This window comes from Trachypithecus francoisi, unplaced genomic scaffold, assembly GCF_009764315.1.
Source record: "Trachypithecus francoisi isolate TF-2019V2 unplaced genomic scaffold, Tfra_2.0 Lachesis_group0, whole genome shotgun sequence".
Taxonomy (NCBI): domain Eukaryota; kingdom Metazoa; phylum Chordata; class Mammalia; order Primates; family Cercopithecidae; genus Trachypithecus; species Trachypithecus francoisi.
This window is the reverse complement of record NW_022681453.1, coordinates 124,832,439-124,854,358: the sequence shown is the minus strand read 5'-3', so window position 1 is coordinate 124,854,358 and position 21,920 is coordinate 124,832,439. Positions and strand designations below refer to the sequence as shown.

Sequence of the window (21,920 nt, the reverse complement as noted above, 5' to 3'; positions counted from 1 at the left end):
GAGTTATAGTGTTACAGCAGCTCTGGCTTGGAGAATGTCGAGGTCTGGGCCCCCAGAAGGGTCACCATTCTTCACTCCCATAGTCCAGGAGTGTCACCACCTGCAGCTTGGCGACCTGGCCAGGAACATGTTACAACTCCTTTCCCTCCCTCCATTCAGCAGGTCCTGAGTTCTTGTCCCACATCCAGGAAGAATGAGGTTATGTGAATAACTGGAAAGTGAACAAGGCAGAAAGGAGCTTTACTGAGTGACAGACAGCTCTCAGCAGAGTGCATACCCAAAGTGGGTAAGTCCTATCTGCTGGCGTGTCATCCTGATGAGTGTCTGAGTCTGACTGAGTCTGGGGTTTTCATGGGCTCAGAATGGAGGAAGTGCATACTGCTTGGTCCTTGGCCAGTCATTTGTGGGTCTGGAAAAAGCACCATCCAATTGGCTGAAAGGCATCAATGAAGTTTTCACTCCAGATCACAGACTGCAACCAGAACTGGCAGCCAGTCCCCCATGCTTCAAGCTGTTCCTGGCTTGAAGGTGAGGTTTCACCAGGGACCCACCCATTCCCACCTAGGAATGTGTATGCTTCACTGCCATCAACATGCCATCCACAACACCCAGGCTATCCACACTAAGGGGTGTCCACAGGCCCACACCTAGATGCCCTCAGACCTCCTGGTCTCCCCCACCATCCTTCCTCATTAGCATCCAAAGTTTCAGCCTCAGAAGCAGTTTCCAGAGGGGGCCAAGGCAGTGGGGAGGCTGGTATATCAGAACCGCCCTGACCATACACACCTGACCAGGTCTCAACCGTTCCCAGGCTCAGCTATCACAACACATCCACAACACATCCATGGAGCAGGTACCAGCAGTAGAAAGAGACCAGGGAACAGGAGCAGACCCTTCCAAGCCTATAAGGGCAGGGGACTTCCAGGGCCCCTAAAGCACAGGGATGCCTGGGGCTGGAGCCATGACTGGATAGCTGCAGCTATGCCTGGGAGCACAGGGTCCCACCCCAGCAACTTAGTAGCACATAGGGCTCCCACTAGGATCAGCTGTTCCTGGACCCCACCGGCTCTGCGGAGCACACAGCCCCAGCTACACCTCCCCTGCTGCAGCTGGCATCATGGCAGTGGCCACTCCAGACAAGCCACCACCACTATTGCTATGATCAAGTTTAATTTATAAATTAGGCACAGTAAGAGAATAACAATAACTAATAATAAAACAGAAAAATTATGACAATATACTGTAATAAAAATTATGTCAATATTTGCGTGCTCTCTTTCACTGTCTGTCTCTTAAAACATATCATTGTACTGTACCTGAAACCAAGGAAAGCAAAACTAAAGATAAGGGGAGACTGATCTAGTTCTTTAAGTTAGTTTTCTTCCCCTTTATCTCTTTCTTTTTCTGAGACTACCGTAGTGCATATATGACTACTCTTCATGGTGTTGCATCAATCTCATAAGCATTTTTCATTCCTTTTTATTTCTTCTTTTACTGAATAATTTCAAATGACTAGTCTTTGAGTTGATAGACCCTTTCTTCTGCTTGATCAAGTCTACTATTGAAACTCTATTGTGTTCTCCATTTCATTCATTGTATTCTCAACTCCAAAATCATGGTTGTTGTTTTTAATAATTTCTATCTTTTTGTTGAACTTCTTATTTTGTTCATGCGTTGCTTTCTTAATATCATTAAGTTCTCTGTGTTCTCTTGTAGCTTACTGACTTCCTTAAAACAATTGTTTTGAATTCTTTGTCAGACAATTTGTGTATTTCCATTTCTTTGTGGTTGGGTACCAGAAAATTACGTTCTTTTGGTGGTGCCAGGTGTCCTTGATTTTTCATGTTCCTCAAAGTCTTGCACTGCTATCTTCACATTTGAAGGAGTCACTTTCTCTGGTCTGTACTGACCGGATTTGAGAGAAATATATTCAACAGTCAGCCTGGTTAGGGAATCTGAGGTTCTCTCAGATCTTTTCTATGGATTCACCCAAACTATACTTCTTGGATGGGTGGAGAAGAAATTCTGATGATTGTATATCTTCTCTTAAATCCACAAAACCAAACTGGGTCCTGAAAGCCTTCTGTTTTGTTTCCTCTGGGACAGTGTCCTGAAATGCTCAATTTTGTATGCCTCCCAATCCTTCAAAGTTGAGTCTGCTGACTGCATGTACTCAAAAGCTATATGTAAAGGCTCACACTCACCATCTGGAGTGCATGTGCAGGCAACTGACTATAGGGGAAAGGGAAGGGGAATATGTACAAAACATTGGGGGTGCCTATGGGCCAGTCGTGGGGAGATGCTACAGACATGGTGTCCCAAGTGGTTCATGGGTGGGCCTCCTGATGGGCTCTGTGAAATGCTTCAAAGATATGTACCCTGTACTGAGTTTCAAGTCCTGGTTGCTGTGAGTCCTCTCCTTTCTTTCCTGCTACTGCCCTGTCCCAGCCACTTAGTTCAATATTCTGAGTTGAGTGAAAGAAAGATGGGCTTCTTGGGATGTGCCTCACACAGCTGGAAAACCTGGGTACTCACTCATTATACTCTCCTTTTCCCCATGGGAGGAACTGCCCACTGAAGGGAGTCTATCTCGGCACTAAGAAGTGGACCCTGGGGGTGAGGTGATGCATGTAATTGTTCTTCATACTCTCTTGAATGTATCTACTCTCAGATATTTTTCTCCAACAGTGTGCTGTTACCTTTTCCATTTAACTCCTAGATTCTGGCAAATATATTGTCATCCATCGGTGATTGTCAAAATCAGTGCACTATGCGGAGATTATGGTAGGAAACTCCAATTTCACCATTGTACTGATGTCACTTTTGTCCGTGGATTTATATAATCCATATCAAGTGCATCAAGAAAGTCTGAATAAATGAAAACAATAGTTTGATATTTAGCTAGTATAATTTTTGCATAAATACGCATACTTAGGGACCTTGTTTTTATTTTTATGCTGTCATTTTCAAATGTACATCCTTTGAATCATCAGTTCTGTAGAATATTCCACAAATGAGGACAAATTTGATCTTACAATCAAATATTTTGGAAAAGTTGGTTAAACATAATTCAATGGTTTCTTTATTTTAAGACTATACTATGCTAATGAACAATGTGAATTTATGGGAAAGAATATAGTGTGCAATTTTTCTCAATTTATTTAACTTATTTGACTATGGTACTCCATTTTTATTTTCACTGAGCATCCTAAGAAACTAAAGTTTAACAGACACATATCTGGGGGCAAATGCTTTCTCCAAGTGTGCAATTTAGTAACCATTGTAGGAAAGCTGAGGAATACAATCAACTGGTTGAATGTTTTCAAATATGTTTTGCTTGTAATGATAGAGTTAGAGATGTCTAGATTTGGTTTGTTCTCTTTTCATGTACTCTAATTATATAGAAAATCATGGCACATATTTGAAAATTAAAGACAAGCCCAATCCCTGAGCTCACTAATTTGTGATTATTTCCTATTGTTTTTATTTCTGCTATTTAATATAATGTATTATGTGTGAAGTATAAGAAAACATTTTTATTTGGTCTAGAACATGTCAGGAGTCAAGTTTCTAAATATGATAGGCCCTGTGGACAAAAAAGTGAGATAGCATTGTATCTTGTCACAGTAAGTGGTAACAGTTTATTGAGCACTTACATGAAATAGGGTCTCTTTTAAGACCATTAGGATGAGGCGTGGTGGATCACACTTTTAATCCCAGTACATAGGGAGGCTGAGGTGGGAGGATTGTTTGAGCCCAGAAATTCATGGCAGCAGTAAGCTATGATTACACTGCTGCACTCCAACCAGGGTGATAGACCCTATCTCAAAAGAAAAAAAAAAAAAAGACCATTGTTAAATGTATTAATTTATTTAATGCTTATGCTTATGATTAAAATCTTGAAAAGCAAATATTGTCATTGTCTCCTTTTACAAATAGAGAAATACAGAATTTGAATTCATGCAGTCATCTCCAGAGTTTGTACATCCAACCACCACATTAAACTATCTTTAAGCATTAGCTATAGAAATGTAATTATTTCGAAGTTTCTATTATTGCTACTTAAAATAGATATAATAGCTCATGTATTTAAGTGTCTTCCATAGCTGCATATTGAAAGAAATACATTTGTCAAATCCTAAAACTTAATTTTTTTATATTAAAATGAACTCTGACATCTAACTCTGCTTAAACCAATGAAAAATCATACAAAAGATGCTTGCAGGAGGCATCTGTTTGATTTTATACATGAGAATTAATAGAAATGAAAATCTTATTCTAAGGCAAAGATATGTAATTAATTCTTCTCTCTTTGTTCAGCGTAACTGACATATCCTAAAGGAGTGTTTTCACTGAATATGTTGATGTGTGGCTTAAGTATAATAAATTTAAACAAAAAAAAAATGAAGAAGAAGAAAAAACTTAGATTAAAAAGTGGCAGTTAGCCTGAAAATTACTGGTCTCTGAGATGTACCCTTTAATTATTTCTGAGAAGGGAACTTAAAATGAGGAACATTTATTAGTGAATTATTTTTAGCATCGAGCTGATCCCTAATGACTTCCAGAGAAGTCCTGGTTTAACCTTGGAATGTATTTCATTATCACGTCAATGGACAGAGCTCTTTCACAGTGCAGATTGAAACTATAGTTTTGAGAAAGAAAATGAGGTAGATGTGTTCTATTAGATCAATCTCCTACATATGGTTAATTTCAAATTTTTGTGACGCTTTATGAAGTATTAACAATAATACTAAAAGTACACAATCCAAGTTTAATAATATTTTTACAAGTTCTTTCTCAAGTATATGCAAGGGCATTATGTAATATTTTTCTTGACAATATCTTTGAAATCCAGGCAATTGACAGGTCTTATTTTCCATATTTTATAGAAAAAGGATCTGAGTCACAGCAAAATGAAATGACTTATTTAAGGTCAGAAAGATGGTTCATGTTGATATCCCATATAGTGTTTTGTTTTGCTTTTTCTTCAAACTTCAGTTTTCCAAGTGACAAATGGAGAGATAAATGTGAAAGCATTTTGTGAATTCTCTTTTCATAAATTAACAATGATTTATTTATGTGTTCACTTATTTGTTTGCTTATTCTTCTTGGCCTTAAAGAACTTAAAGATGTTATTAAAACAATAATGTTTATTTTTATGGTCATATGATGAGGTTATAGAAATTCTAAGTACTGTTGTTTTTCTGGAGGAAATTTTTTGCATTGCATTTACTTTAATCATGATGACAAACCTTGATGCTTGTATGTCACACTTTGGGAGGCGGAGGCGGGTGGATCATGAAGTCAAGAGATTGAGACCATCCTGGCCAACAAGGTGAAACCCCATCTCTACTAAAAATACAAAAAAATTAGCTGGGTGTAGTGGCACATGCCTGTAGTTCCAGCTACTTGGGAGGCTGAGGCAGGAGAATCACTTGAACCTGGGAAGCAGAGATTGCAGTGAGGCGAGATCGCACCACTGCATGCCAACCTGGCTAGAGAGCAAGACTCCATCTCAAAATAAATAAATAAATAAATAACCACATTTCATTTAAAGAAAACAGGTAAAGGGCCTCTTATTTCTCTGATAGACTTATTTGTGTTAGGGTACATATAATAATCTGATGTAATTGTCAAATACACCAGTAAAGAAAACCAAAACTACTCTAGGTATTTTAAGCAGCAAGGGATTCAATACAGGGAATTCAGTGTTTATGAAATTGCTGGAAAGGCTAGAAGAGTTGATTATGGGCTGGGACTCCAGGAATTTTTTCTAAAGCAACACAAAGTCACTACTTTGATACCACCACTGGAACTACTGTGTAGGAAAGCACAGCAAAAGGAGAATGGAAGGAGATTGAATGAGACACCATACAATATCTGCCAAACATGAATTAAAACTTTTAGCTATGATTAGCTTTAGACTAATTTTCATCAATTCTAAGGTACCTTGATTGCACAATATGCCACCATTTTATATAATCCTAAGAGATAAAAATTACTGTCCATTCAGTCCTGAAATAGTACTAAGATGCCTTCATTTGTAAAATGCAGCCAATTTTAGAGATATTAACATGTTAAAAGATGTGCATGTTAGAATCAATAGAATATAGTACATATTTCATGACAGATTGTGATGGTATGGCCTTTTTATGCTGGTATGCCTGGACATACAGAGCAGTTTGCTGTTTTAAAGAAACATTGGTAAGTTAAAATAAATTGATATTTCCATTGTAATTGGCATAATGTGTAGAGAAAAAAGAGCAAGGGATAATAGAATGGTAAAAGACTGGAAGAGATATCTTATAATCTACCAATATACAAACAATTTACTAAGTTAAATAACTGAAAACTACTTATATCTCTTTAGGTCATGAGTAGATTACATTGCAAATTTCCTTAAGAAGTGTAACCCTTTTGTAAAATGGAAAAAGACATTTTGTGGATGATGTTAAAATACATTAAATCAAGCCACCAAGAGTGACTGTATTCTGTCAAAATTGCTATGCAAAGGGTCGCCCTTCTCCCTGAGTAGGCCAATGCTTTCACAGGAAGGTAGAGAGCAGTAGAGGGCCAGGAACATGTACAAAACTATAACTGGTCAGTTGTGAGCTGACTGGAAGCCAATAAGATAACCAAGGCCTTAGGCTAAGGCTCAACCAGGAGAATACAGCAGGGTCTGCACACAGTATTAGACCATAGAGATTAATCAAGTGACATTCAGGAGAAGAAACAATCAGTCAACAGTGCGGAGGAAATAGAAAGTAAATAGTCTAAGACTGGAGTTTGAGGTAGACATTTGATGAGTATCTACTATGTGCCAGGCACTATTCCAGTTGCTGCTAGCAAAGACAGGAATTAGGATCACATAAGATCAGAAAAGTAGTATTCAGAGACCAGAGTTCTCAGAACAAAGTATGTTAGCAGGCCTGACTAATTACTTTGATGATGTCTCCATTATCCCACTTTGGTCTTGTCAAATGAGCCTGCTGACCTGAGATCAGAACTTAAAGGACTGCTCCCTCAGTTGCTGAGAGGGCTGAACATGTTCTGCTATCACCAGCAAGCACAAGTGTTTTTTCACAGTTATAATCTCTTCCTGGGTAGCAGCACCAAAATGTCTAGAAAAGAAAAGTCGGCCTGAGATATTTATGGTTCATAATGTATTTTGCTGTCAGCTCAAAGATTGTAAATGTCATTTGCCAACAACTCGCTTATTTGATTTATGGAATAATTAATTGTACGTAAGATAAGCAGTGCACTGAAGACTGGCAGTTATAATTAATAGACCCTTGCAGCAGAAAAAAAAAAAAGTCTTTATGAAATTGCAAATGCAAGTTCATACTCCATACTACCAGTGTCTCTCAAATTGCTTTGCTCTTTCTGCAGGTGCAGGCTGAGGGCCATAAGTATAATAATAACCCTTTATATTCATTTTGTGTTTTGCAATTTACAAATACAAAGTGATTTCTGACTTGCACTATTTTGTTAGGCCACTGCAACACTGCTGTAATGAACACAGGGAAGGCATTGTTGTGCTGGGAGCTGAGGAAACAAATCCTGAGAGACTAAGTGATTTGCCCAAGGCCACACCGTGTCAAAGCTGAAGAAAACTCAAGAACAATGACTTCCAAGTCTGCTGTGGGTAAGGCCATGTGTTGTAGTATGTAAAGAAGAGCACTGCTTCAAACTACCTGGATTTAAACCCTGCCTCTTCCATGCATTGCCTATGCAAACAAATCTCTCAATCTCCAGGAGCCTCCGTTTTTTCACATATAAAAGAGAACAATACAATTTCCATTGCAAGTTTCTTGTGAGGATTTGGTGGAATAAGGCATAAGAAAGCCCCTCTCTCCTCTGACTGCTTCCCATTCCCTGCCTCCCAGCCCAGCTCACATCCATCATTCTTTTCCACTGCCCATAGCTGCTGACTTAGCTGGGTGCTCCATTCATCAAATGCTCCCCATAATTCTGCCCATGTCAAGGAAAGATCAGATAGCCTTCAAGTGTGTCCTTTATGACTCTTCAAAAAAACCCTTAGAAATAATCTAAACAGGCCGGGCGCGGTGGCTCAAGCCTGTAAACCCAGCACTTTGGGAGGCCGAGACGGGCGGATCACGAGGTCAGGAGATCGAGACCATCCTGGCTAACACGGTGAAACCCCGTCTCTACTAAAAAATACAAAAAACTACCCGGGCGAGGTGGCGGGCGCCTGTAGTCCCAGCTACTCGGGAGGCTGAGGCAGGAGAATGGCGTGAACCTGGAAGGCGGAGCTTGCAGTGAGCTGAGATCTGGCCACTGCACTCCAGCCCGGGCGACAGAGTGAGACTCCGTCTCAAAAAAAAAAAAAAAAAAAGAAATAATCTAAACAGATCCACTCCAAAAGAGATTGTGCTTCAAGTAAAAATAAAACAATATTTGAGCCAGGTTCATACTTTTCTATGATAAGAAATGCCCCAGTCTAGACATAGTCATGTACAAGAGGCATGGAATTTTGGTCACCATCATTGCAGTAGTTGTACTTTCATATCTGCCTTCAAGGAATTTAGACTCTAACGGGAAAGACATATATAGTAACACACATAAATCCTTAGTTATCTTTTCTTTAATTGAAGGAGCATAGCTTCTTCACCTGTTAACCTTAAATCACTGCCAAAAATTACAGTTTGAATTTCCTTACAAATGAGGCAACTGTCCTAATTATAATAACAACTTTTGTTCAAAATACCAACAGTGCTTTTCTTACTAATTAATGACAGACTCACCCAGTCAAACAGCAATCGCCACTTTCCCTGACACCATTTCTGACTGCAAGTTACAAGACCTTTATAAAAATAGAATCTCTAGATCTCACTGTGTCTATCTCTCCTGGCTGGATTACTTCCTACCTAAATCTTGCCAGAATGTGTGTGTTTGTGTGTCTGTTTTGTCCTGGAGTGTGGGAATAGATGGTGAATGCAGTGAGGAGTGTACACAAGGGAAATCTAACATGTAGTGCAGTTCATGCGATGGGTCAAACAGCTCCTGCTTCATTGCTCTCTTTCAGTGCACATTTTCATCACCATCAGTAACACTTCTTTAGAGCACCGCCTCCAAGAATGTGACTTCCTCTGTACGCTGTGGACCCTGACTGCAGACTCAGCTGCAGAACAATTTTCCAAAAAAATCCTAAGGTAGCTTTAGATGATATGCTAAGTAGGCTGGTCCATTTTTCATCAGAGACTAACAAGCACCAATTTTTCTGATCACTCCTTCATGGAGTGTGGTTTCCTCTAATCAATTTAGTCAAACATAACAACTAAAATGAACTAATCAGAATAGCTACTGAAATCAGAAATATCTGCTGTGTATTTAGAAAATGAACAGTGTTTAGTGAACTAAACTGATTTGTTTATGCTCTTGTGCTCAAGCCTGTTGAATGGCTTTGGGTACTATATTATTTGTTTTGAAGCAGGTACAGAAAAGGGATAATTAATTTAAAAAAGAAATGAATAGGGGTGTAAAATATGTGAGCTACTTTTAAGCAATATAGATTGGATGTTATTTTAAAAAAGACATAATCAACTCCCCAGTTCATGGTCCTATTCTAGGAAATATTGAAAGAAAGATCAAAAAAAGACATAGCAAGTGATCCTCATGGAGCTGACTGCCTAGATGGAGAGGCAGAAAGTCACTTTCATAGTATAGTGGGGCAAGTTCTATGAAAGAAGAATCACAAGAGGCTGTGGGCATGTGAGAGGGGGCCAAGGAAGCATCTCTACAGTGGTGAGGGCTGAACTGAGAATGAGAGGTTGAGTAGGAAACAGCCTGGGAGCAAAAAACAAGAACATTCAAGAGAGGAAATGAAAGCCCAGCATAGTATCATAGGTCAGGGCACAGGACGCAGTCTGGCCTGACTGTATGTACTGGGGCCAGGGCTGCAAGAGGCAAAATGGTAAGAACTAAGGCAAAGCCAGGCCTTCAAAGCCTTAGATGGCCTGACAAAGAGAAACCTCAGAATTTCAACAGATGACATGATATAATGTACTTTTTGAAACATCTCTGTAGCCTCAGGGTGGAGAGTGAATTTGAAGAGAGTGAGGGATTAGGCAGGGATACATCCAGAAGAAAGTAATGCTCTCCATTCCAGGACTTGAATCATAGCAGTCAGAGTAGAGCTATGGAACACAGCAGAAAACGGAACACAGTTTAAAAGTATGTATAGGCTAATGTGCCAGGCATTTAAAAAGTAAGATTAATTCTTAAATTCAATCGGCACGTAGAGAGAACATTTCATTTTCCTTTGGCATCTTTTGGTAATGCAATAGCTGGACTGTGCATAAGAAACTTTAAGTTTTAACAGTAAATTCAGCTTTTCATTTGATGGTGTTTTAATCACAATAAAATCAACAAAAAGCTGGAAAGGAGGATGTTTGAGTTACCTAGGCTGACTTAACAAAGAAAGCCCCTTTAGCTCTTTCATTCTTTGCTACAGAAAATATTAGAATGGCGTTTTCAGTTGTTACCGTTACATATCTGGGACATCCAAATTCTACTAGGTCTATCATCGAAAGCAAAAACTAGAAGTGGTAATGTTAGTTGCCTAGGTGAGCTCCCAGATGGGCCATGTCACTAAACCTACGGAGCATTTATGAGATGTAAGTGCCAGCATCATAGGGGATGTGGTTACTGAGTTGCAGCCCTGCAAAGGGAAGAATAAAATATTCTCCCCAACATAAAACACTAATTTACTTTTTTGTCCTTAAAAGTTGCTCTTTGAATTCATCTCAAAAATGTGTCACAAAAACAGATTGTTTTTCCGGCTGACTCTTTTTACCCAGATGTCACTAAATGTTCAAATGTTCACAGTTTTGGCATGTACTGAACAGAAGCTGTTTGGACATTTTTTTTTTGGTATGTCCAGATTACTTTTTATTCCACATTTTACCAGGTAGAGCTGAAATACATTATAGTTTTCTTCTTAAATATATAATCACACTGTTTTATATTTCCTTTCCAAAGTAGCATTTAAAGAACTGTTAATGAAGCTTTTCTTCTTCACCAAAGACTGTTTTCATGTCAAGGGTGTTACATATTTTTATCTAATTCGGAATAATCATAGTGAGTTAACCTGCTTATCTTTTATGCAGAGCAAAAGTCCCCTCTATACCCGTGTGTACATGTGTGAGTGTGTATATGGGGTTGGGGAGGTGAAGGCTGGTGCAAGGAAAAATATATAGTGATTTTAGAGTTCAAAATTATGGGAATACAAAGCCCTATATTAGATAATTTCTTTGCCTTTCCATTAGGCTTCCTTTTTAATATTTCAAATGTAAAATATATAGCATATGCCTCTAGACTTTAATCTTTCACTACACTTTAAGGAAACATGTCTCAAATACTTGAGGCATGCCTACTGTGTTGCTACCATTTCCTCAAGGTAGGTACCAAATGTACCTACCATTTCCTCAAGTCCTTTATCATCTCAGGAAATACTGTAGGCTACAGATATTTATAAAACAAGCCAAGCGGAGGATTCTGAGAGAAACAGAAAGACAGTTCTATTTCTCAGAACTGAGATTTCCTGATCTCAGGAGAGATTAGGAAGGGAGAGATCATGTTTATTTACAGGAATTGGGGAATTCTTCATGAAGGAACTGATTTTGAACTGACCTTGAGGATGAATTAATGTTCTATTGATGGGAATCCAGACATTTCATAGGAAGGAAACAGCCAAGACAAAGACAATGTGGTAGGAAAGAATGTGCTGCATTGAAAGGGCACCAAATAGGCACAATAGGCTGGAGCCTCATGTAAAGGTGAGCAGGACAGGCGTCGGGAAGGGAAAGCTAGGCCAGAGTGTGAAGTTCTTTACAAATATCCAACTCAGGACACATTTGAGTTAGAAATAGAGATCCACTGAAAGATTTGAGTAAGAAAATACTATCATACCTATATTTAAGAAAAATGTATCTGGCAGTTATGTATTTGACGGAAATGGAGAGAGAAGACAGTGGATACATTAGGAGGTAGGGAAATTAGGAAGCTGTCTCTTTAGAAAGGAAGTACTGAGTAGGAACTAAAGAGAAGCAGTAAGGTAAGAGCTGGTAGATGCACGCTCATTCTTTCTGTGTCATGGTTGTTGTATCATTTTATTGTGATTGGCAAAGAGACTTCTCTATGTGTGGAAATATAATGGTTCCCTTGAGTGACAGTCCATCATGGAATGTTTCAGATGCAGATCAGTGAGTTGATGCTGATATTCCTGCAAGAGCCAGTTCACGAAATGTAACAATGAATGGGAAAAAAATCAGACATTTACTACCACAAAAAAAAAAAAAACTGTTATAAACTAAATCTTCTTTTATGGTGAAAACCAGAATGAAGTGGGAGGACACTATGAAATATGGAAAGATAGAAAATTAATGAAAATTAAATGTTAGAAGAGTTTGTCCTTTATTTAGGTACTACAAGTCCACGAAAACAAGGTCTTGTTTGGAACCTAGAAGTAAAAGTGTTACATTTCTTGAATATATGTGTGGCACTGTGCTAGGCAATAAAAATAAAACAATTATAACCATTGGAGCCATTAAACAGCCCACAGTGGAGGGTGAAGAATTGTAACTACAGTGGGGAATTGGTGGGCATGTCATAATCGAAGCATGTCTGAGTATTACAATAATTGCAAAAGTTGAGAAACACTGGCTTGGAAGTATACATATTTTTCGAAGAAGAAGATTCTCCTGTGGGCAATTTTATTTATCCAACTTGTTGTTGTTTTGTTTGTTTGTTTGTTTGTTGTTGAGATGGAGTCTTACTGTGACACCCAGACTGGAGTGCAATGAAGCAATCTCGGCTCACCGCAACCTCCACTTCTGGGGTTCAAGCTATTCTCCTGCCTCGGCCTCCTGAGTAGCTGGGATTACAGGTATGTGTCACCACACCCAGCTAATTTTTTTATTTTTAGTAGAGACAGGGTTTCACCATATTGGCCAGGCTGGTCTCAAACTTGAGGTCTGACCTCAAGTGATCCGCCCGCCTCAGCCTCCCAAAGTGCTGGAATTACAGGCATGAGTCACTGCACCCAGCATATTTATCCAAGTTTTAGATGAGGAGGTTTCATTTTATTTCCTAAAGAAGGCTATCATCTGACAGAATGTAGGAGTCACTGCTGAGGCAGAATTAAGAAGACCTGAATGGTGAGAAGTTAGTAATCTTTTGAAGTTAGTAATTTTTCAAGAATCCAGGAAGCCTTGCACCTACAAGACCAATTCAAGGTGAGAAAGGATAGCACAGAGGCTGTGTACTTCCCCTCCATCTATTCTGAGTAAAGCTCACCCACCCTACTTTGTTCACTTCCCTTTGTGTGTTCCCTTTCTCATATACATATTTGGTAATTGATGAAAGGAAAAAAAAAAAAAGAATAATTTTAGATGAAGTTTCCATACTTTCCAATTCAAGCCAAAGACAAACATGAAGAGCCAAACTGCTGACTCTTTTCATTATAATTTTCTTTCTCTTGTAATCAAAGTTCTCTCTCCTTAACCTCAAACCCTGTCCTTTCTCACGATGAGTTCTAGAGACTGGTCACGTTATCTTAGTTTCAAGCCTTCTTTGACTGTCTTATTTTTTCGTTTGTAAAGGTAAACGAGAATCCCTGACCCTTAACATTTTCCACATGAACTAATAGGAATATTCCTTTAAATTCTCTATGCTCTTTTGCAGAACAAGAAAAGCATGTTCTGTTATCTTTTTTATTTTTTTATTTTTTTTTTTCTGCCTTACCTTCCATAGAGTCAGGCTAAATTATTAGTCTACAGCAGAAGTTCTCAACCCTGGCTGCACATGAGAATAATTTGGGGACCTTTTAAAAATCCTGATGCATAAGCCATACCAAAAACCAATTAAATCAGAGTAGCTGGGGGTTAAACCCAGGCACCAGTATTTTTAAGACTCCAGGATGATTCCAATGTGCAGCCAGGGTTCAGAAGCACTGAGAAGCAACACTTAATTACTTCCCAATTCCCCAAACTGGCATTTACCTTCATAATTTTCTTGCCCATCCTATCTTCTTGGCATCAAATGCCTTGCAGTGTTTTAGCGCCTAAATAAAACAAAACCTGCACAACCAACAAAGTTCGAGCCAAATGCTCCCTTCTCCCACTCACTCCCATCCAAGTGATTTATATCTATATTCAACACATATGACATTGGGCTTTAAACTCTAGTTACAGACATGTCCTTTTCCTAAATGGATTTTAAGCTCCTTAAAAATAGGGACTTAAGCCTATTCATGTGCACATAGTGAACATTCAATTAAATATTTTGAAATCAAATAAAATTGCCAAAAATGAATGATATAAATAAATCTATACCCTTCCTATATATAGTGTAGTGATGACTTGTGCCTTCTATTAAAAATCAGTTATTCAGAAAAGCCATGATACCATTTCTTATAAAAATGCAAGATGTGATTTACTATTCCTGGCAGCAGCTGCTGCTCATCAATGATAAACTTTGAAGTCAGTATAACACAATTCAGCAGACATGATGATTCTCAATCTATGCATGATGCCATATGGGCTTCAAGACCAAGACAGCATTATTTCCCTGCTCAGACAAATATGCTCCATGTTTTCTCTTGCAAAATTTGACCTAGATTAAATATACTTTGGCCGAAACATCTAAATCCTCCCAAGAAAATGGTTATGGCTTAATTGCTAAAGAATATATCTCTGTGTGTGTTTGTGTGGGGTGTATGTGATGGCGTGTGGTGAGTATAACACATGCACAAAATTCACTCCTGGAAGAGACAACTTAGGCATGGCCACATCTTTCCTGTGTTCCAGGTGTCCCTGTCTTTCCTCTCTGGTCCCATTTAAACTCCGGGTTTAATTTGATCTTCATATGACTATGTCCCTCCACTAGCAAATGTGGAACAACTTGAAGGTAAATATCACGTTTGACTCATTTTTATTCATTCATAACATTTACCTGTCATGGTTCCTATCACACAACAGCAATCAAAAGGTATTTTTTGAAGTCATAATTGAACAAAAGGAAGAATTTTGAATGGATAAAGGAAAGTATTGGTATGAATAGCTCCTGTTGTTGCCTACAAAAAGCAAGCATATTTCATACCACGCCCACAGGTACAGTGACTTGAATAGGTTCTTGATTAGAGAGTAACAACTAGAAGAAAAATAATTAAATACACCAGTAAAAATTAAAGCAAATGTTATTTGATTAAGTGGTATTACTTGATATTACCTGTATAAATTTAAGTTATAACTTTCACCTTACTACGCAAAAATCTTAAGTTACAGTTAACTTCTAGGACTAGAACTAGGATAAAGCAAGTCAGGCACTCATATTGGGTGCAAAATTTAAGGGGTGCAAATAACATTTAATGAGATATTTTTTAAAAACAAAATTAATACAAAAAATCATGATGAATAAAATACCACAATTATAAATAAAAAACAAGGTCCATGTGGGATGGATTTGCAAAATATTATAAGAGAACTATTATATGATGAGCTATACTATATCAAAAAATTACAAAAGCATTATTATATAATGCCATTAATAAAACCTTAAGCATAATAATAACAGCCCACCAGTTTTGGTGCACCTAGTTTTAAAACTATGGCCAGCTATGCACAGATTTGGGAGTTTTAGGAAATAGTTTAACACCAAAGGATGTTGTGGCTTATTTTCCATAAGAAGCAGCAAGTAATTTTTCATGCTTAGATTTTAATTAGTGGTCAAAGTGTCTGATGTATTAGAAATTAAATTGATACTGCCCCCACTACAGTGCTCTAAAGAAGTATTTATCTAGTGAAAGATACATGTTTCCACTTAACTATTCATCCTTCTCTCATTTCTTTAGCATCTAGTGCTGTGCTGAGCATTCAGGCTAATAGTCTGGCCAGCTTGGGGCAGACATCCTCATGAGCAAACATCGATTACAGAATACTAAAAAAGATACAAGAGAACTCAATGGGCTTATTATGGAAATGGAAACAACAAACCAAAAGAAATTTCAGGTCAGGGTAATGTAACTAACTGGTTAATGTGTACCTTTCAAAACTGCATTGTTTTCTTCCCTAAAAACTAGTTGGCAGTATGTATTAAATGTCTTTAAAATTCTGAATAAATCTGATGAAGTACTTCCATTTCAAGAAAATTCCCTTAAGGAAATGTTAATGGACATGTGTAAAGATTTCTCACCTCAAAAATATTTATCATAGTTTTTTTAATAGTACAATAAGAGCAAAGGAATAAACTTAACTAGCCAATTACATGACAATGTTGAGATATATACATTGTATAATGGAAGATTTGCAGCGATTAAAAATAAGTTGGTAAGGTCAGGCACAGTGGCTCACACCTGTAATCCCAGCACTTTGGAAGGCCAAGGCAGGCAGATTACTAGAGGTCAGGAGTTCGAGATCAGCCTGGTCAACATAGTGAAACCCCATCTCCACCGAAAATACAAAAATGAGCCGGGCGTGGTAGCATGCTCCTGTAGTCCAGCTACTTGAGAGGTTGAGGCAGGAGAATTGCTTGAACTGGGGAGGCAGAGGTTGCAGTGAGCCGAAATTGTGCTCTCCAGCCTGGGCGACAGAGCAAGACTCCGTCTCAAATAATACTGATAACTTTGTAAGGAATCAGTAATGACATGTAATGGGGTACACACCTGCTCCTCCAAGTGTGTTCCCGTGACTGGCAGCATGTGCTTCCCAGGAACTTGTTAGACATGCAGAATTCCAGGTCCCACCCAGACCTACTGAATAGGAATCTGCATTTTAACAAAGTCCCCCAAATGATTTCTTTATGCATTACCATTTGAGAAGCACTGGCATATGCTGTATTTTTTTTTAAGCAAAAGAAAAATATGTATATTATGATTCCATTTTTGACTCCCTCAAGTATGACTACATGGATAGAAAAAAAGAATAGATGGATACATATGAAAATGTATGCAGTAATGATCTCAGGGTGCTATACTTTTTATGTTCTTCTTTTATTCTAAATTTTCTAAATATTTTCTATATATTCAACTAAAATATGTATTATCTTTGTTATAAGAAAGAAAAGTAAGTTTTATAAGTGTATTTTATCTTTGTTGTTTTTTCTTTGATTGTTCATGGTAAATAAATCGTTTTTCTATCAGGTAAAAATTCAGGTAAATTACACATTGAAGTGTGCAAAATTAAAAGTATAATTTTACAGCAATAGGTTTACATATATGATCATATATAGAGTCTAATTGTGATGTAGACTGTTTCTTCACATTATTTCCATAAGAATGTTCCTGTCTTTCAATTCCTGTATCTTGTTCTTCTGCCTATTAAAGACACTAATACATTTGTAGAGCAAGTCTCACCCATCTTGAGATTATGCACACCCTCAAAAGGTTATTATTCTTCTTAATTTTTTCTTTTTTGGAACTTTACCCTCTTCCATGATATTGTCCTAAAACTGCTAAGATATACAAAATTTCAGTGGTTCTCTTTCATTTTGTTTTACTTTTTGAAAAGCCTCTTTTCAAATGGCAGGTAATTACCATTCCAAGTTATGATTACAATGAACGCCCTTGTTGGGACTGTTTTCTGTTTTTTTTTTTTTTTTTTTTTTTTTTTTTTTTTTGGTTTTGAGACAGGATTTTGCTCTGTTGGCCAGGCTAGAAGGCATTGTGCAATCATAGCTCACTGCAGCCTCGACCTCCCAGGCTCAAGGGATCCTCCTACCTCAGCCTCCTGAGTAGCTATAGGACCACGGATGTATGCTACCATGTTTGGCCACTTTTTTAGTAGAGATGGGGTCTTACCATGTAGCCCAGGCTGGTCTCAAACTCCTGGACTTAAGCAATCTTCCTGCCTTGGGCTCCCAATGTGCTGGGATTACAGGTGTGAGCCACTGTGTTCCTTAGAGGACACTAGGCGGGTGCACACAGGAGCTGTCAGGTTTGAAGCTATAACAAGAGAAAGGAAAGATCCTAAATGCTGCTTAGGCGAACGCTGGTAGCTGCTGAACACACTGAAGCCCACTGAACCCAGAGAGATGGAATGTAACAGGAAAATGAGAAGGGTCTACTTCCACAGCTTGCCTACAGCAATCCCAGCACATTCCAAGACATTTAAGGAACACAAGTACAATTTCATTTTAATGTAAACCATTTTAAGACAACATTTTGTTAATTACTCAGAATTCATTAACAAGTGTACACGTCTTCTGAGAAGGTACATGGTAAATGTGCTTTGCTCATCTTCCTCCATGGATCTTGAAGAACAAGTAGAGTAACAAGGCCTGTGCATGTAGCAGTCCAATTAAAGAAAACCTGACCCTGCTGGGCAGTTGTCCTTTTTTTTCTACAGCTGGGATCATAAGTAATAGCAATGAGATGATAAAAGAGACCAAGAGACTGCTTTTCGGAGAGATTATGGGTAGAGAAGGTGAGATAGATTATTGAAAAAATACTAGAAGAAACCAAAATGGAGAGGAAGTCACATTAAAGAGCTTGAGGGCAGGCTCTTACATACATCATCTCATTTAATCCTCATTACAGACTTGTGATGGACGTGAGCTGGCTGAATTCAGTGAACTTCTCTAAGTTCATCCACCTAATAAATGGCAGAATGAGGAATCAATTTAAGTTTAGCTAATGCCAAAGTCCATGTTCTTTCCACAATAACACACTGCCACAAGACACAGTTCTGATTATGACTCATGTACTATATACCAAAAACCAAAACTGTTTAAAATTCCTCAAAGCAGGGTTCTTCCATCCCAATTCATGCACTAACTTCCATCAAAATATCCTAGGTATCTTGTTAAAATGCAGATTCCAGGTTTTCTTTCCATATGGTCTTTAGGTCTAAGTGAACCCTAGGAATTTACATTTTAGACATTTCCCAGGAAGCTTTGACACACAGACCACACACACAGATGCCTAAAAAGGACATAATCTAGATGTCATTGAAAGGAGACTCCTTGTCACTCCTGGGCAAACACTGCCCTTTCCCATCAACGTGCCACCGATAACACTGATCCCTTGGTCTGCATTCATATTTCACTGGCTAGTCCAAGGCTCTCTGAGATAAAGAAGAAGGGTCTGAAGTGAAAGGAGGCTAAGTCTTAGACCTGGCCATTAACTAGTGATGTTAAGTAAAGAAGTAACAACCTCTTTGAATCTCCATTTATTTTTCTAGAAAATGGAGACCATTAACTCCTGCCTCAACTGCCTCACATGGGGATTATGAGGAAAACAATAAGAAGATTTAACAAAAATGGACTCAGACTGTTACTGATTTTCCATACAGGTGCTAGTAATTGGGTGAGTAGAGGATATGAGAAATGAAGAGCCCTGGAATTGAAGTCAGATGTGAATCAGAATTTTGACTCCGTCTCTCGTTAGCTGTGTAACCTTGAACACTTAACCTCACAAAACCACGGTTTCTTTTTCTGTAAAAAAAGAATGACAGACTGGGTGCGGTGACTCGGGCCTGTAATCCCAGCACTTTGGGAGGCTGAGGTGGGCGGATCACGAGGTCAGGAGTTCGAGACCAGCCTGGCCAACATGGTGAAACCCCGTCTCTACTAAAAATACAAAAAACAGCCAGACATGGTGGTGGGCACCTGTAATCCCAACTACTCGGGAGGCTGAGGCAGGAGAATCATTTGAACGCGGGAGGTGGAGGTTGCAGTGAGCCATTGCACTCCAGCCTGGGTGATACAGTGAGGCTCCATCTCGAAAAAATAAATAAATGAATAAATAAAATAACAAAAATGCATGCCCAGTAGCAGGAATGGAAGTAGCCTAAACTACCATCCACAGGGAACTAGCTAAATAAGGATGCTCCGCCCGTACAGTCAGAGAGGAGTGCCTTCTACTCTCTTCAGGTTTCCGTGCAAAGGAGTTTTTTAAGCACCCTGATGATCTTGCTTTTTCCCTTGACTCGCTCCACCTGTGAGAAGGTGGTATCACTTATCTGACTGGTAGATCTTGTCTCAACTGTACTTTTCATTTTGGGAACTGCTGTAGGCTACACAACAAGATCTATATGCACAGCTTCAGTAGTAACAAGCCTGCTTGACTATCCACATAAAACTCTAACTTCTAGTCTTGCCTCTGTCTGCAATAAAATTAAATTTGTGGCCTCCTTATGCCAATTATTTGTTTTCCTTCTCAAACTCTTCAGAACCCAGGGGAAGGGGGCAGAGATAGAGGGGCACTATCTATTGGTCTGTCAAAAATCCAATATATATATATTGAAAACTATGTAGCTGTAAACAAACAAATGAAAATATAGAGGTGAAGCCATATGTACCTATTGTCACTTAAAGTACTTTAGGATATGCTGTTAAGGGAAAACTCTCAGGTCCAGAACAGAGTATTTAGTGTACCCTTATTTGGATAGAAATAAAGGATGCATACAATGAAATGCATATACATTTAATTAGAATATTACCAGGAAAATAAACAGGAACCTTTTACTCTGCTTGCTCTTGGGGATAGACTGAGAGATTGAAGTGAGATGAGGAGTTATTTTTCATTGTATATGATCTAACATTTTAAATTTTTAATTACACTTACCTCATTTTGTAAATAAAAAATATACAAGGTGAGGCATGGGGGCTCACGCCTGTAATCCCAGCACTTTGGGAAGTCGAGGTGGGCAAATCACTTGAGGTCAGGAGTTCAAGACCAACTTGGTCGACATGGTGAAACCCTGTCTCCAGTAAAAATATTTTAAAAAAATAGCTGGGTGTGGTGGTGCACACCTGTAATCCCAGCTACTCAGGAGGCTGAGGCAAGAAAATCGCTTGAACCTGGGAGGCAGAGGTTGCAGTGAGCCGAGATCATGTCACTGCACTCCAGCCTAGACGACAGAGTGAGACTCCAGCTCAAAAAGAAAAAAAAAAAAAAAACAAGAAGTGCACATCCTTCACATTGTTGTGTTGAGGAGTAAGCAATATTGCACAGTAGAGTCAATAAATTTTGCTCTCCTTTCTTCATGCTTCTGCCTGAAAGTCAGCTTCCCGTTGACAATAGTACTCCTTTGAGATTGTTGGAGGTCACATGACTTCTCTTAGTCTTACTTAATATATCCCTCGTCACAGGAGGCTTTCCCCCACCAGAAAGCAAGCTACAGAATAGCAAGGAACCGAGGAACTGTAGCCCTCCCAGCAGCTAGCTCAGTCTCTTTAGCATAGCAGAGAGCCAACAGGTTTACAACACTAAAGAGTGCACGAAGCTCTTAGTGCCCAGGCCCATCATCTACTCTGATTGCTATAGAATTGAAATTGGGACAAAGAAAGCCTTTGCATGACTCCACTAAGTAGAAAGCACTGCTTCAAAGAGCAACTGAAACTTCCTAACAGAACACGGACCCAGCATGTGACATTATGTGCAAAATCACCACATGCATGCTGCTCCTAACCACCATCCTCTCCCAACATGATATTTTAAATGGAAGCATATGGTTAACACAAAACAAATCTGATTTCTTTCCTCTGTGTGTTTGGTGATTATTTATTTATCTGAGTTTAAGAAAGAATAAAATACAAATTACCAAAACAAGGGAAAATCAGTTTCAAGATCCTTTGACGTTTTTTACCTTGGGCATGGTTACAAAGTTATGCATTCATACTGCAGGCTGAAAAGTTTGACTACAGTCCATCTTAGATGATGGAGGGCTCTGGTTGAAAGACTGAGGACTAGAAAGTTAGACAGAATGGGTTCAAATCTTAACTACATCCTCGGCATGTCTGTGGTGTATCCTCTCTAAGCCTTGGTTTCCACTGCTTTGAAATTAGAATAACACCTACCTTGAAGGTACAAATAGAACAACATCTGTAAAACACCAGACAGATGCCCTGTATATGGTTATAGTGATTAATACAGAAATTAATTTATAAACAATAATAGAATG

The 21,920-nt window shown here is 38.6% G+C and overlaps 1 long non-coding RNA gene across 1 annotated transcript in view; it reads right to left on the bottom strand.

The window, feature by feature from the left end:
• Positions 1 to 220: 220 nt before the first annotated feature.
• The window catches only part of LOC117083755, an 80,948-nt gene continuing 59,248 nt past the window's right edge, over positions 221 to 21,920 (bottom strand). Inside the window, exons 2-3 of the long non-coding RNA XR_004437203.1 lie at positions 3,657 to 3,820; positions 221 to 2,868 (exon numbers count right to left, since the gene is read on the bottom strand). This is a non-coding gene — a long non-coding RNA (uncharacterized LOC117083755). The remainder of the gene's footprint in view (positions 2,869 to 3,656; positions 3,821 to 21,920) is intronic.